The following is an 18119-nucleotide window of genomic DNA, read 5'->3' on the forward strand; positions in this document are numbered from 1 at the left end:
CGTGGACTGATTCACAAGTTCCCGAAGAGGAACCGGAAGAAGAGTCGGAACCGGAAGAAGAATCGGAACCGGAAGAAGAATCGGAACCGGATGAAGAAATAGAACCGGTGGGGGAAATAATAAAACGGTTAAGTAAAAGAAAATCCTCAACCAACCGACCAAGGTTAATTATGGTCAATGGTGTTTCCGCCAAGGAAGCAAAATATTGGGAGGATTACCAATTCTCCGATGAATCGGATTCCGACGAGAATTCCGATGATGTTATAGAAATTACCCCAACTGAATTTAAAAAGGCAAAAGAAAATAATAAGGGAAAGGGCATAAAAATAGAGAAATCTAATTCCAACCCCGATGAACTTTATATGTATCGTCAACGCCCGAAGTCCTTAAGTTGTAACAATGACCCGGGAACCTCTAAACCACCAGGTTTTTCTAAACCAATGTGGACAACGACGGCTCGTATTAGGGGAACATCATATATCCCTAGAAACTTGGCAAAACGAACCAAAACCGAAGAAGAAGAAACGAGCGAGTCGGAATAAGATAGTTGTATTTGTGTGGTGTAATATATGTAATATAGTGTTCTTATGCTTTATGATATATGTAAAAATTGCTTGTATTAATAAGTATTTTTTTTATGAATCTAACTCTTGTCTATTTTACAGTTTAAAAACACAAAATGGATAGACAACCTAATATTTTAAGAGACCTACCCGGAGACATGATTGATGAAATCTTGTCTAGAGTCGGCCAGAATTCCTCGGCACAACTATTTAAGGCGAGATCAGTTTGTAAGACATTCGAAGAACGTTCCAAGAATGTCTTGGTTTATAAGAGACTTTCGTTTGAAAGATGGGGGATATCACATTGGGAAACCCATAAGTTACGATGTGTTTACTTTGATGCATATATTGCGGGGAACCCAAATGCTATTTTACGCAACGGGTTAAGAAATTATTTTGACTCAATATATCTGAATATTGGACTTCGTGATTTAGAAAAAGCGGCTAACATGCAACATAAAGAAGCATGTTATGCTTACGGATTAGTAATGTTCGCTTCTCACCAAAGTGAGAACAAGAACATCGGGCTACAACTATTAAACAAAACGTTTCCACAAGTGACGGAGTCAGTAATTGGGGTAAGAAATGAGGTTTTTAGATTATTACGGGACTGTTGGACATTACGTAACCCTCGTCCCTTTGATGACGTTACAACACGCTGTCTTATCAACGGCCATAACGGTTATGTTGCACAAGACCAAGGATGGGAAGTAGTCCTAGTAAAACCAGAATGCATGACTTGTTTCTGGACGTATGAATTACGTGTCTTTATTGCCTTTGCTGAACGACTTGTGTACTAGCTAGAATTATCTTCACAACTATCTTATATCAAAGCTATTGTGTGCTATATTTCATGCTTTATGTAAAATAAGCGGTATTGTAAGTTTGTAAAATATTGTATAAAAGTTTGAACGCGAAATATTATTATAATCAGTTTTTCATATAGAATTGTAGTAGTTGAATTGTATATTAGCTACTAAGTATGAACTTAACGGGTAGGTACTACCCGAATTTAAACTTATAAAACGCTAATATGAAGAAAAAGCTTTTATAAATGAGTTCATATTATGCTACGAAATACTATTAACTACTCTTAATATTCTGTATGATTAACTTGTTCCATTTAACTATTTTGAAGGAAATGGCACCGACTACTCGACACACCGTGAATATGAATGAAGAGGAATTCCGTACTTTTCTAGCTTCAAACATAGCTGCAGTACAGGCTGCGCTACATACCAACAATAACCTTGGATCTAGCAGTACAGGAAATCGTGTAGGATGCACCTACAAAGAATTCACTGCCTGCAAACCTTTGGAATTTGATGGAACCGAAGGACCGATCGGATTGAAACGGTGGACCGAGAAGGTCGAATCGGTGTTTGCCATAAGTAAGTGTACTGAAGAGGAAAAAGTAAAGTACGCTACGCATACCTTCACAGGTTCTGCGTTAACATGGTGGAATACCTATCTAGAGCAGGTGGGACAAGACGATGCGTACGCACTACCGTGGTCAGCATTCAAGCACTTGATGAACGAGAAGTACCGTCCCAGAACCGAGGTCAATAAGCTCAAGACAGAACTTAGAGGGTTACGAACCCAAGGATTTGATATTACCACGTACGAAAGACGATTCACAGAATTGTGCCTATTGTGTCCGGGAGCATTCGAAGATGAGGAAGAGAAGATCGACGCGTTTGTGAAAGGATTACCGGAAAGAATCCAAGAAGATATAAGTTCACACGAGCCCGCCTCCATACAACAGGCATGTAGAATGGCTCACAAACTCGTGAACCAAATTGAAGAAAGAATTAAAGAACAGACTGCTGAAGAGGCCAATGTGAAGCAAGTCAAAAGAAAGTGGGAGGAAAACGGTGATAAGAATCACCAATACAACAACAACAGCAATTACAACAATAATCGCTACAATTATCCCAACAATCGCAACATCAATCGCAACTACAACAAATGGCCCAACAACAACAACAACAACAACAACAACAGCAACTACAACAATCATCCCAACAACAATAATAACCGCAACAACAACAACAATCAGAAGCAGCTATGCCAAAGGTGTGAAAAGAATCACTCGGGGTTCTGCACCAAATTTTGCAACAAGTGTAAAAGAAATGGTCATAGCGCGGCGAAGTGTGAGGTCTACGGACCAGGGGTTAATAGAACGAAAGGAACAAATTGAAATGTCCCGTTCTTATTGATTAAAAACGTTCCATATTAATTGATTTCGTTGCGAGGTTTTGACCTCTATATGAGACGTTTTTCAAAGACTGCATTCATTTTTAAAACAAACCATAACCTTTATTTCATAAATAAAGGTTTAAAAAGCTTTACGTAGATTATCAAATAATGATAATCTAAAATATCCTGTTTACACACGACCATTACATAATGGTTTACAATACAAATATGTTACATCGAAATCAGTTTCTTGAATGCAGTTTTTGCACAATATCATACAAACATGGACTCCAAATCTTGTCCTTATTTTAGTATGCAACAGCGGAAGCTCTTAGTATTCACCTGAGAATAAACATGCTTTAAACGTCAACAAAAATGTTGGTGAGTTATAGGTTTAACCTATATATATCAAATCGTAACAATAGACCACAAGATTTCATATTTCAATACACATCCCATACATAGAGATAAAAATCATTCATATGGTGAACACCTGGTAACCGACATTAACAAGATGCATATATATAAGAATATCCCCATCATTCCGGGACACCCTTCGGATATGATATAAATTTCGAAGTACTAAAGCATCCGGTACTTTGGATGGGGTTTGTTAGGCCCAATAGATCTATCTTTAGGATTCGCGTCAATTAGGGTGTCTGTTCCCTAATTCTTAGATTACCAGACTTAATAAAAAGGGGCATATTCGATTTCGATAATTCAACCATAGAATGTAGTTTCACGTACTTGTGTCTATTTTGTAAATCATTTATAAAACCTGCATGTATTCTCATCCCAAAAATATTAGATTTTAAAAGTGGGACTATAACTCACTTTCACAGATTTTTACTTCGTCGGGAAGTAAGACTTGGCCACTGGTTTATTCACGAACCTATAACAATATATACATATATATCAAAGTATGTTCAAAATATATTTACAACACTTTTAATATATTTTGATGTTTTAAGTTTATTAAGTCAGCTGTCCTCGTTAGTAACCTACAACTAGTTGTCCACAGTTAGATGTACAGAAATAAATCGATAAATATTATCTTGAATCAATCCACGACCCAGTGTATACGTATCTCAGTATTGATCACAACTCAAACTATATATATTTTGGAATCAACCTCAACCCTGTATAGCTAACTCCAACATTCACATATAGAGTGTCTATGGTTGTTCCGAAATATATATAGATGTGTCGACATGATAGGTCGAAACATTGTATACGTGTCTATGGTATCTCAAGATTACATAATATACAATACAAGTTGATTAAGTTATGGTTGGAATAGATTTGTTACCAATTTTCACGTAGCTAAAATGAGAAAAATTATCCAATCTTGTTTTACCCATAACTTCTTCATTTTAAATCCGTTTTGAGTGAATCAAATTGCTATGGTTTCATATTGAACTCTATTTTATGAATCTAAACATAAAAAGTATAGGTTTATAGTCGGAAAAATAAGTTACAAGTCGTTTTTGTAAAGGTAGTCATTTCAGTCGAAAGAACGACGTCTAGATGACCATTTTAGAAAACATACTTCCACTTTGAGTTTAACCATAATTTTTGGATATAGTTTCATGTTCATAATAAAAATCATTTTCTCAGAATAACAACTTTTAAATCAAAGTTTATCATAGTTTTTAATTAACTAACCCAAAACAGCCCGCGGTGTTACTACGACGGCGTAAATCCGGTTTTACGGTGTTTTTCGTGTTTTCAGGTTTTAAATCATTAAGTTAGCATATCATATAGATATAGAACATGTGTTTAGTTGATTTTAAAAGTCAAGTTAGAAGGATTAACTTTTGTTTGCGAACAAGTTTAGAATTAACTAAACTATGTTCTAGTGATTACAAGTTTAAACCTTCGAATAAGATAGCTTTATATGTATGAATCGAATGATTTTATGAACATCATTACTACCTTAAGTTCCTTGGATAAACCTATTGGAAAAGAGAAAAATGGATCTAGCTTCAATGGATCCTTGGATGGCTCGAAGTTCTTGAAGTAGAATCATGACACGAAAATAAGTTCAAGTAAGATCATCACTTGAAATAAGATTGTTATAGTTATAGAAATTGAACCAAAGTTTGAATATGATTATTAACTTGTATTAGAATGATAACCTACTGTAAGAAACAAAGATTTCTTGAGGTTGGATGATCACCTTACAAGATTGGAAGTGAGCTAGCAAACTTGAAAGTATTCTTGATTTTATGAAACTAGAACTTTTGGAATTTATGAAGAACACTTAGAACTTGAAGATAGAACTTGAGAGAGATCAATTAGATGAAGAAAATTGAAGAATAAAAGTGTTTGTAGGTGTTTTTGGTCGTTGGTGTATGGATTAGATATAAAGGATATGTAATTTTGTTTTCATGTAAATAAGTCATGAATGATTACTCATATTTTTGTAATTTTATGAGATATTTCATGCTAGTTGCCAAATGATGGTTCCCACATGTGTTAGGTGACTCACATGGGCTGCTAAGAGCTGATCATTGGAGTGTATATACCAATAGTACATACATCTAAAAGCTGTGTATTGTACGAGTACGAATACGGGTGCATACGAGTAGAATTGTTGATGAAACTGAACGAGGATGTAATTGTAAGCATTTTTGTTAAGTAGAAGTATTTTGATAAGTGTATTTAAGTCTTTCAAAAGTGTATAAATACATATTAAAACACTACATGTATATACATTTTAACTGAGTCGTTAAGTCATCGTTAGTCGTTACATGTAAGTGTTGTTTTGAAACCTTTAGGTTAACGATCTTGTTAAATGTTGTTAACCCAATGTTTATAATATCAAATGAGATTTTAAATTATTATATTATCATGATATTATCATGTATGAATATCTCTTAATATGATATATATACATTAAATGTCTTTACAACGATAATCGTTACATATATGTCTCGCTTAAAAATCATTAAGTTAGTAGTCTTGTTTTTACATATGTAGTTCATTGTTAATATACTTAATGATATGTTTACTTATCATAGTATCATGTTAACTATATATATATCCATATATATGTCATCATATAGTTTTTACAAGTTTTAACGTTCGTGAATCACCGGTCAACTTGGGTGGTCAATTGTCTATATGAAACATATTTCAATTAATCAAGTCTTAACAAGTTTGATTGCTTAACATGTTGGAAACATTTAATCATGTAAATATCAATCTCAATTAATATATATAAACATGGAAAAGTTCGGGTCACTACAGTACCTACCCGTTAAATAAATTTCGTCCCGAAATTTTAAGCTGTTGAAGGTGTTGACGAATCTTCTGGAAATAGATGCGGGTATTTCTTCTTCATCTGATCTTCACGCTCCCAGGTGAACTCGGGTCCTCTACGAGCATTCCATCGAACCTTAACAATTGGTATCTTGTTTTGCTTAAGTCTTTTAACCTCACGATCCATTATTTCGACGGGTTCTTCGATGAATTGAAGTTTTTCGTTGATTTGGATTTCATCTAACGGAATAGTGAGATCTTCTTTAGCAAAACATTTCTTTAAATTCGAGACATGGAAAGTGTTATGTACAGCCGCGAGTTGTTGAGGTAACTCTAGTCGGTAAGCTACTGGTCCGATACGATCAATAATCTTGAATGGTCCAATATACCTTGGATTTAATTTCCCTCGTTTACCAAATCGAACAACGCCTTTCCAAGGTGCAACTTTAAGCATGACCATCTCTCCAATTTCAAATTCTATATCTTTTCTTTTAATGTCAGCGTAGCTCTTTTGTCGACTTTGGGCGGTTTTCAACCGTTGTTGAATTTGGATGATCTTCTCGGTAGTTTCTTGTATAATCTCCGGACCCGTAATCTGTCTATCCCCCACTTCACTCCAACAAATCGGAGACCTGCACCTTCTACCATAAAGTGCTTCAAACGGCGCCATCTCAATGCTTGAATGGTAGCTGTTGTTGTAGGAAAATTCTGCTAATGGTAGATGTCGATCCCAACTGTTTCCGAAATCAATAACACATGCTCGTAGCATGTCTTCAAGCGTTTGTATCGTCCTTTCGCTCTGCCCATCAGTTTGTGGATGATAGGCAGTACTCATGTCTAGACGAGTTCCTAATGCTTGCTGTAATGTCTGCCAGAATCTTGAAATAAATCTGCCATCCCTATCAGAGATAATAGAGATTGGTATTCCATGTCTGGAGATGACTTCCTTCAAATACAGTCGTGCTAACTTCTCCATCTTGTCATCTTCTCTTATTGGCAAGAAGTGTGCTGATTTGGTGAGACGGTCAACTATTACCCAAATAGTATCAAAACCACTTGCAGTCCTTGGCAATTTAGTGATGAAATCCATGGTAATGTTTTCCCATTTCCATTCCGGGATTTCGGGTTGTTGAAGTAGACCTGATGGTTTCTGATGCTCAGCTTTGACCTTAGAACACGTCAAACATTCTCCTACGTATTTAGCAACATCGGCTTTCATACCCGGCCACCAAAAATATTTCTTGAGATCCTTGTACATCTTCCCCGTTCCAGGATGTATTGAGTATCTGGTTTGATGAGCTTCTCTAAGTACCATTTCTCTCATATCTCCAAATTTTGGTACCCAAATCCTTTCAGCCCTATACCGGGTTCCGTCTTCCCGAATATTAAGATGCTTCTCCGATCCTTTGGGTATTTCATCCTTTAAATTTCCCTCTTTTAAAACTCCTTGTTGCGCCTCCTTTATTTGAGTAGTAATGTTATTATGAATCATTATATTCATAGATTTTACTCGAATGGGTTCTCTATCCTTCCTGCTCAAGGCATCGGCTACCACATTTGCCTTCTCCGGGTGGTAACGAATCTCAAAGTCGTAATCATTCAATAATTCAATCCACCTACGCTGCCTCATATTCAGTTGTTTCTGATTAAATATGTGTTGAAGACTTTTGTGGTCGGTATATATAATACTTTTGACCCCATATAAGTAGTGCCTCCAAGTCTTTAATGCAAAAACAACCGCGCCTAATTCCAAATCATGCGTCGTATAATTTTGTTCGTGAATCTTCAATTGTCTAGACGCATAAGCAATCACCTTCGTTCGTTGCATTAATACACAACCGAGACCTTGCGTTGATGCATCACAATAAATCACAAAATCATCATTCCCTTCAGGCAATGACAATATAGGTGTCGTAGTTAGCTTTTTCTTCAATAACTGAAACGCTTTCTCTTGTTCATCATTCCATTCAAATTTCTTCCCTTTATGCGTTAATGCAGTCAAGGGTTTTGCTATTCTGGAAAAGTCTTGGATGAACCTTCTGTAGTAACCAGCTAGTCCTAAAAACTGGCGTATGTGTTTCGGAGTTATTGGGGTTTCCCACTTTTCAACAGTTTGTGTCTTTGCCGGATCCACCTTAATACCTTCTTTGTTCACTATGTGACCAAGGAATTGAACTTCTTCCAACCAAAATGCACACTTTGAAAACTTAGCGTACAATTCTTCCTTCCTCAATACTTCTAACACCTTTCTCAAATGTTCACCGTGTTCTTGGTCATTCTTTGAGTAAATAAGTATGTCATCAATGAAAACAATGACAAACTTGTCAAGGTATGGTCCACACACTCGGTTCATAAGGTCCATGAACACAGCTGGTGCATTAGTTAAACCAAACGGCATGACCATAAACTCGTAATGACCGTAACGTGTTCTGAAAGCAGTCTTTGGAATATCATCTTCTTTTACCCGCATTTGATGATACCCGGAACGTAAGTCAATCTTTGAATAAACAGACGAGCCTTGTAGTTGATCAAATAAGTCATCGATTCTCGGTAGTGGGTAGCGGTTCTTGATGGTAAGTTTGTTCAACTCTCGGTAGTCGATACACAACCTGAATGTACCATCTTTCTTCTTGACAAACAAAACAGGAGCTCCCCACGGTGATGTGCTTGGTCGAATGAAACCACGCTCTAAAAGTTCTTGTAATTGGCTTTGTAGTTCTTTCATCTCGCTGGGTGCGAGTCTGTAAGGAGCACGAGCTATTGGTGCAGCTCCTGGTACAAGATCTATTTGAAATTCAACGGATCGATGTGGGGGTAATCCCGGTAATTCTTTCAGAAATACATCGGGAAATTCTTTTGCGACGGGAACATCATTGATGCTCTTTTCTTCAGTTTGTACTTTCTCGACGTGTGCTAGAACAGCATAGCAACATTTTCTTATTAGTTTTTGTGCCTTCAAATTACTAATAAGATGTAGCTTCGTGTTGCCCTTTTCTCCGTACACCATTAAGGGTTTTCCTTTTTCTCGTATAATGCGAATTGCATTTTTTTAACAAACGATCTCCGCTTTCACTTCTTTCAACAAGTCCATACCGATTATCACATCAAAACTCCCTAACTCTACTGGTATCAAATCAATCTTAAATGTTTCGCTAACCAGTTTAATTTCTCGATTCCGACATATATTATCTGCTGAAATTAATTTACCATTTTCTAATTCGAGTAAAAATTTACTATCCAAAGGCGTCAATGGACAACTTAATTTAGCACAAAAATCTCTACTCATATAGCTTCTATCCGCACCCGAATCAAATAAAACGTAAGCAGATTTATTGTCAAAAAGAAACGTACCCGTAACAAGCTCCGGGTCTTTCTGTGCCTCTGCCGCATTAATATTGAAAACTCTTCCGCGGCCTTGTCCATTCGTGTTCTCCTGGTTCGGGCAATTTCTAATAATGTGGCCCAGTTTTCCACATTTATAACAAACTACATTGGCATAATTTGCTCCGACACTACTTGCTCCGCCATTACTCGTTCCGACACCATTTGTTCCTTTCGTTCTATTAACCCCTGGTCCGTAGACCTCACACTTCGCCGCGCTATGACCATTTCTTTTACACTTGTTGCAAAATTTGGTGCAGAACCCCGAGTGATTCTTTTCACACCTTTGGCATAGCTGCTTCTGATTGTTGTTGTTGTTGCGGTTATTATTGTTGTTGGGATGATTGTTGTAGTTGCTGTTGTTGTTGTTGTTGTTGTTGTTGTTGTTGTTGGGCCGTTTGTTGTAGTTGCGATTGATGTTGCGATTGTTGGGATAATTGTTGCGATTATTGTTGTAATTGCTGTTGTTGTTGTATTGGTGATTCTTATCACCGTTTTCCTCCCACTTTCTTTTGACTTGCTTCACATTGGCCTCTTCAGCAGTCTGTTCTTTAATTCTTTCTTCAATTTGGTTCACGAGTTTGTGAGCCATTCTACATGCCTGTTGTATGGAGGCGGGCTCGTGTGAACTTATATCTTCTTGGATTCTTTCCGGTAATCCTTTCACAAACGCGTCGATCTTCTCTTCCTCATCTTCGAATGCTCCCGGACACAATAGGCACAATTCTGTGAATCATCTTTCGTACGTGGTAATATCAAATCCTTGGGTTCGTAACCCTCTAAGTTCTGTCTTGAGCTTATTGACCTCGGTTCTGGGACGGTACTTCTCGTTCATCAAGTGCTTGAATGCTGACCACGGTAGTGCGTACGCATCGTCTTGTCCCACTTGCTCTAGATAGGTATTCCACCATGTTAACGCAGAACCTGTGAAGGTATGCGTAGCGTACTTCACTTTGTCCTCTTCAGTACACTTACTTATGGCAAACACCGATTCGACCTTCTCGGTCCACCGTTTCAATCCGATCGGTCCTTCGGTTCCATCAAATTCCAAAGATTTGCAGGCAGTGAATTCTTTGTAGGTGCATCCTACACGATTTCCTGTACTGCTAGATCCAAGGTTATTGTTGGTATGTAGCGCAGCCTGTACTGCGGCTATGTTTGAAGCTAGAAAAGTACGGAATTCCTCTTCATTCATATTCACGGTGTGTCGAGTAGTCGGTGCCATTTCCTTCAAAATAGTTAAATGGAACAAGTTAATCATACAGAATATTAAGAGTAGTTAATAGTATTTCGTAGCATAATATGAACTCATTTATAAAAGCTTTTTTTTCATATTAGCGTTTTATAAGTTTAAATTCGGGTAGTACCTACCCGTTAAGTTCATACTTAGTAGCTAATATACAATTCAACTACTACAATTCTATATGAAAAACTGATTATAATAATATTTCGCGTTCAAACTTTTATACAATATTTTACAAACTTACAATACCGCTTATTTTACATAAAGCATGAAATATAGTACACAATAACTTTGATACAAGATAGTTGTGAAGATAATTCTAGCTAGTACACAAGTCGTTCAGCAAAGGCAATAAAGACACGTAATTCATACGTCCAGAAACAAGTCATGCATTCTGGTTTTACTAGGATTACTTCCCATCCTTGGTCTTGTGGAACATAACCGTTATGGCCGTTGATAAGACAGCGTGTTGTAACGTCGTCAAAGGGACGAGGGTTACGTAATGTCCAACAGTCCCGTAACAATCTAAAAACCTCATTTCTTACCCGAATTACCGACTCCGTCACTTGTGGAAACGTTTTGTTTAATAGTTGTAGCCCGATGTTCTTGTTCTCACTTTGGTGAGAAGCGAACATTACTAATCCGTAAGCATAACATGCTTCTTTATGTTGCATGTTAGCCGCTTTTTCTAAATCACGAAGTCCAATATTCGGATATATTGAGTCAAAATAATTTCTTAACCCGTTGCGTAAAATAGCATTTGGGTTCCCCGCAATATATGCGTCAAAGTAAACACATCGTAACTTATGGGTTTCCCAATGTGATATCCCCCATCTTTCAAACGAAAGTCTCTTATAAACCAAGACATTCTTGGAACGTTCTTCGAATGTCTTACAAACTGATCTCGCCTTAAATAGTTGTGCCGAGGAATTCTGGCCGACTCTAGACAAGATTTCATCAATCATGTCTCCGGGTAGGTCTCTTAAAATATTGGGTTGTCTATCCATTTTGTGTTTTTAAACTGTAAAATAGACAAGAGTTAGATTCATAAAAAAATACTTATTAATACAAGCAATTTTTACATATATCATAAAGCATAAGAACACTATATTACATATATTACACCACACGAATACAACTATCTTATTCCGACTCGCTTGTTTCTTCTTCTTCGGTTTTGGTTCATTTTGCCAAGTTTCTAGGGATATATGATGTTCCCCTAATACGAGCCGTAATTTTCCACATTGGTTTAGAAAAACCTGGTGGTTTAGAGGTTCCCGGGTCATTGTTACAACTTAAGGACTTCGGGGGTTGACGATACATATAAAGTTCATCGGGGTTGGAATTAGATTTCTCTATTTTTATGTCCTTTCCCTTATTATTTTCTTTTGCCTTTTTAAATTCAGTTGGGGTAATTTCTATAACATCATCGGAATTCTCGTCGGAATCCGATTCATCGGAGAATTGGTAATCCTCCCAATATTTTGCTTCCTTGGCGGAAACACCATTGACCATAATTAACCTTGGTCGGTTGGTTGAGGATTCTCTTTTACTTAACCGTTTTATTATTTCCCCCACCGGTTCTATTTCTTCTTCCGGTTCCGATTCTTCTTCCGGTTCCGATTCTTCTTCCGGTTCCGACTCTTCTTCCGGTTCCTCTTCGGGAACTTGTGAATCAGTCCACGAATCATTCCAATTTACATTTGACTCTTCATTATTATTAGGTGAGTCAATGGGACTTGTTCTAGAGGTAGACATCTATCACATAATATCAAACGCGTTAAGAGATTAATATATCACATAATATTCACATGTTAAAAATATATAGTTTCCAACAAAATTTGTTAAGCAATCATTTTTCAAGTAAACACGGTCGAAGTCCAGACTCACTAATGCATCCTAACAAACTCGATAAGACACACTAATGCAAAATTCTGGTTCTCTAAGACCAACGCTCGGATACCAACTGAAATGTCCCGTTCTTATTGATTAAAAACGTTCCATATTAATTGATTTCGTTGCGAGGTTTTGACCTCTATATGAGACGTTTTTCAAAGACTGCATTCATTTTTAAAACAAACCATAACCTTTATTTCATAAATAAAGGTTTAAAAAGCTTTACGCAGATTATCAAATAATGATAATCTAAAATATCCTGTTTACACACGACCATTACATAATGGTTTACAATACAAATATGTTACATCGAAATCAGTTTCTTGAATGCAGTTTTTGCACAATATCATACAAACATGGACTCCAAATCTTGTCCTTATTTTAGTATGCAATAGCGGAAGCTCTTAGTATTCACCTGAGAATAAACATGCTTTAAACGTCAACAAAAATGTTGGTGAGTTATAGGTTTAACCTATATATATCAAATCGTAACAATAGACCACAAGATTTCATATTTCAATACACATCCCATACATAGAGATAAAAATCATTCATATGGTGAACACCTGGTAACCGACATTAACAAGATGCATATATATAAGAATATCCCCATCATTCCGGGACACCCTTCGGATATGATATAAATTTCGAAGTACTAAAGCATCCGGTACTTTGGATAGGGTTTGTTAGGCCCAATAGATCTATCTTTAGGATTCGCGTCAATTAGGGTGTCTGTTCCCTAATTCTTAGATTACCAGACTTAATAAAAAGGGGCATATTCGATTTCGATAATTCAACCATAGAATGTAGTTTCACGTACTTGTGTCTATTTTGTAAATCATTTATAAAACCTGCATGTATTCTCATCCCAAAAATATTAGATTTTAAAAGTGGGACTATAACTCACTTTCACAGATTTTTACTTCGTCGGGAAGTAAGACTTGGCCACTGGTTGATTCACGAACCTATAACAATATATACATATATATCAAAGTATGTTCAAAATATATTTACAACACTTTTAATATATTTTGATGTTTTAAGTTTATTAAGTCAGCTGTCCTCGTTAGTAACCTACAACTAGTTGTCCACAGTTAGATGTACAGAAATAAATCGATAAATATTATCTTGAATCAATCCACGACCCAGTGTATACGTATCTCAGTATTGATCACAACTCAAACTATATATATTTTGGAATCAACCTCAACCCTGTATAGCTAACTCCAACATTCACATATAGAGTGTCTATGGTTGTTCCGAAATATATATAGATGTGTTGATATGATAGGTCGAAACATTGTATACGTGTCTATGGTATCTCAAGATTACATAATATACAATACAAGTTGATTAAGTTATGGTTGGAATAGATTTGTTACCAATTTTCACGTAGCTAAAATGAGAAAAATTATCCAATCTTGTTTTACCCATAACTTCTTCATTTTAAATCCGTTTTGAGTGAATCAAATTGCTATGGTTTCATATTGAACTCTATTTTATGAATCTAAACATAAAAAGTATAGGTTTATAGTCGGAAAAATAAGTTACAAGTCATTTTTGTAAAGGTAGTCATTTCAGTCGAAAGAACGACGTCTAGATGACCATTTTAGAAAACATACTTCCACTTTGAGTTTAACCATAATTTTTGGATATAGTTTCATGTTCATAATAAAAATCATTTTCTCAGAATAACAACTTTTAAATCAAAGTTTATCATAGTTTTTAATTAACTAACCCAAAACAGCCCGCGGTGTTACTACGACGGCGTAAATCTGGTTTTACGGTGTTTTTCGTGTTTCCAGGTTTTAAATCATTAAGTTAGCATATCATATAGATATAGAACATGTGTTTAGTTGATTTTAAAAGTCAAGTTAGAAGGATTAACTTTTGTTTGCGAACAAGTTTAGAATTAACTAAACTATGTTCTAGTGATTACAAGTTTAAACCTTCGAATAAGATAGCTTTATATGTATGAATCGAATGATGTTATGAACATCATTACTACCTTAAGTTCCTTGGATAAACCTATTGGAAAAGAGAAAAATGGATCTAGCTTCAATGGATCCTTGGATGGCTCGAAGTTCTTGAAGTAGAATCATGACACGAAAACAAGTTCAAGTAAGATCATCACTTGAAATAAGATTGTTATAGTTATAGAAATTGAACCAAAGTTTGAATATGATTATTACCTTGTATTAGAATGATAACCTACTGTAAGAAACAAAGATTTCTTGAGGTTGGATGATCACCTTACAAGATTGGAAGTGAGCTAGCAAACTTGAAAGTATTCTTGATTTTATGAAACTAGAACTTTTGGAATTTATGAAGAACACTTAGAACTTGAAGATAGAACTTGAGAGAGATCAATTAGATGAATAAAATTGAAGAATGAAAGTGTTTGTAGGTGTTTTTGGTCGTTGGTGTATGGATTAGATATAAAGGATATGTAATTTTGTTTTCATGTAAATAAGTCATGAATGATTACTCATATTTTTGTAATTTTATGAGATATTTCATGCTAGTTACCAAATGATGGTTCCCACATGTGTTAGGTGACTCACATGGGCTGCTAAGAGCTGATCATTGGAGTGTATATACCAATAGTACATACATCTAAAAGCTGTGTATTGTACGAGTACGAATACGGGTGCATACGAGTAGAATTGTTGATGAAACTGAACGAGGATGTAATTGTAAGCATTTTTGTTAAGTAGAAGTATTTTGATAAGTGTATTGAAGTCTTTCAAAAGTGTATAAATACATATTAAAACACTACATGTATATACATTTTAACTGAGTCGTTAAGTCATCGTTAGTCGTTACATGTAAGTGTTGTTTTGAAACCTTTAGGTTAACGATCTTGTTAAATGTTGTTAACCCAATGTTTATAATATCAAATGAGATTTTAAATTATTATATTATCATGATATTATCATGTATGAATATCTCTTAATATGATATATATACATTAAATGTCTTTACAACGATAATCGTTACATATATGTCTCGCTTAAAAATCATTAAGTTAGTAGTCTTGTTTTTACATATGTAGTTCATTGTTAATATACTTAATGATATGTTTACTTATCATAGTATCATGTTAACTATATATATATCCATATATATGTCATCATATAGTTTTTACAAGTTTTAACGTTCGTGAATCACCGGTCAACTTGGGTGGTCAATTGTCTATATGAAACATATTTCAATTAATCAAGTCTTAACAAGTTTGATTGCTTAACATGTTGGAAACATTTAATCATGTAAATATCAATCTCAATTAATATATATAAACATGGAAAAGTTCGGGTCACTACACAAATGGTGTCGGAACGAGTAATGGCGGAGCAAGTAGTGTCGGAGCAAGTTATGCCAATGTAGTTTGTTATTAATGTGGAAAACCGGGCCACATTATTAGAAATTGCCCGAACCAGGAGAATACGAATGGACAAGTCCGTGGAAGAGTTTTCAATATTAATGCGGCAGAGGCACAGGAAGACCCGGAGCTTGTTACGGGTACGTTTCTTATTGACAATAAATCTGCTTACGTTTTATTTGATTCGGGTGCGGATAGAAGCTATATGAGTAGAGATTTTTGTGCTAAATTAAGTTGTCCATTGACGCCTTTGGATAGTAAATTTTTACTCGAATTAGCAAATGGTAAATTAATTTCAGCAGATAATATATGTCGGAATCGAGAAATTAAACTGGTTAGCGAAACATTTAAGATTGATTTGATACCAGTAGAGTTAGGGAGTTTTGATGTGATAATCGGTATGGACTGGTTGAAAGAAGTGAAAGCGGAGATCGTTTGTTACAAAAATGCAATTCGCATTATACGAGAAAAAGGAAAACCCTTAATGGTGTACGGAGAAAAGGGCAACACGAAGCTACATCTTATTAGTAATTTGAAGGCACAAAAACTAATAAGAAAAGGTTGCTATGCTGTTCTAGCACACGTCGAGAAAGTATAAACGGAAGAAAAGAGCATCAATGATGTTCCCGTCGCAAAAGAATTTCCTGATGTATTTCCGAAAGAATTACCAGGATTACCCCCACATCGATCCGTTGAATTTCAAATAGATCTTGTACCAGGAGCTGCACCAATAGCTCGTGCTCCATACAGACTCGCACCCAGCGAGATGAAAGAACTACAAAGCCAATTACAAGAACTTTTAGAGCGTGGTTTCATTCGACCAAGCACGTCACCGTGGGGAGCTCCTGTTTTTGTTTGTCAAGAAGAAAGATGGTACATTCAGGTTGTGTATCGACTACCGAGAGTTGAACAAACTTACCATCAAGAACCGCTACCTACTACCGAGAATCGATGACTTATTTGATCAACTACAAGGCTCGTCTGTTTATTCAAAGATTGACTTACGTTCCGGGTATCATCAAATGCGGGTGAAAGAAGATGATATTCCAAAGACTGCTTTCAGAACACGTTACGGTCATTACGAGTTTATGGTCATGCCGCTTGGTTTAACTAATGCACCAGCTGTGTTCATGGACCTTATGAACCGAGTGTGTGGACCATACCTTGACAAGTTTGTCATTGTTTTCATTGATGACATACTTATTTACTAAAAGAATGACCAAGAACACGGTGAACATTTGAGAAAGGTGTTAGAAGTATTGAGGAAGGAAGAATTGTACGCTAAGTTTTCGAAGTGTGCATTTTGGTTGGAAGAAGTTCAATTCCTCGGTCACATAGTGAACAAAGAAGGTATTAAGGTGGATCCTGCAAAGATAGAAACTGTTGAAAAGTGGGAAACCCCGAAAACTCCGAAACACATACGCCAGTTTTTAGGACTAGCTGGTTACTACAGAAGGTTCATCCAAGACTTTTCCAGAATAGCAAAACCCTTGACTGCATTAACGCATAAAGGGAAGAAATTTGAATGGAATGATGAACAAGAGAAAGCGTTTCAGTTATTGAAGAAAAAGCTAACTACGGCACCTATATTGTCATTGCCTAAAGGGAATGATGATTTTGTGATTTATTGTGATGCATCAAAGCAAGGTCTCGGTTGTGTATTAATGCAACGAACGAAGGTGATTGCTTATGCGTCTAGACAATTGAAGATTCACGAACAAAATTATACGACGCATGATTTGGAATTAGGCGCGGTTGTTTTTGTATTAAAGACTTGGAGGCACTACTTATATGGGGTCAAAAGTATTATATATACCGACCACAAAAGTCTTCAACACATATTTAATCAGAAACAACTGAATATGAGGCAGCGTAGGTGGATTGAATTATTGAATGATTACGACTTTGAGATTCGTTACCACCCGGGGAAGGCAAATGTGGTAGCCGATGCCTTGAGCAGGAAGGACAGAGAACCCATTCGAGTAAAATCTATGAATATAATGATTCATAATAACATTACTACTCAAATAAAGGAGGCGCAACAAGGAGTTTTAAAAGAGGGAAATTTAAAGGATGAAATACCCAAAGGATCGGAGAAGCATCTTAATATTCGGGAAGACGGAACCCGGTATAGGGCTGAAAGGATTTGGGTACCAAAATTTGGAGATATGAGAGAAATGGTACTTAGAGA

Source organism: Rutidosis leptorrhynchoides, chromosome 1 (genome assembly GCF_046630445.1).
Source record: "Rutidosis leptorrhynchoides isolate AG116_Rl617_1_P2 chromosome 1, CSIRO_AGI_Rlap_v1, whole genome shotgun sequence".
Lineage (NCBI taxonomy): Eukaryota > Viridiplantae > Streptophyta > Magnoliopsida > Asterales > Asteraceae > Rutidosis > Rutidosis leptorrhynchoides.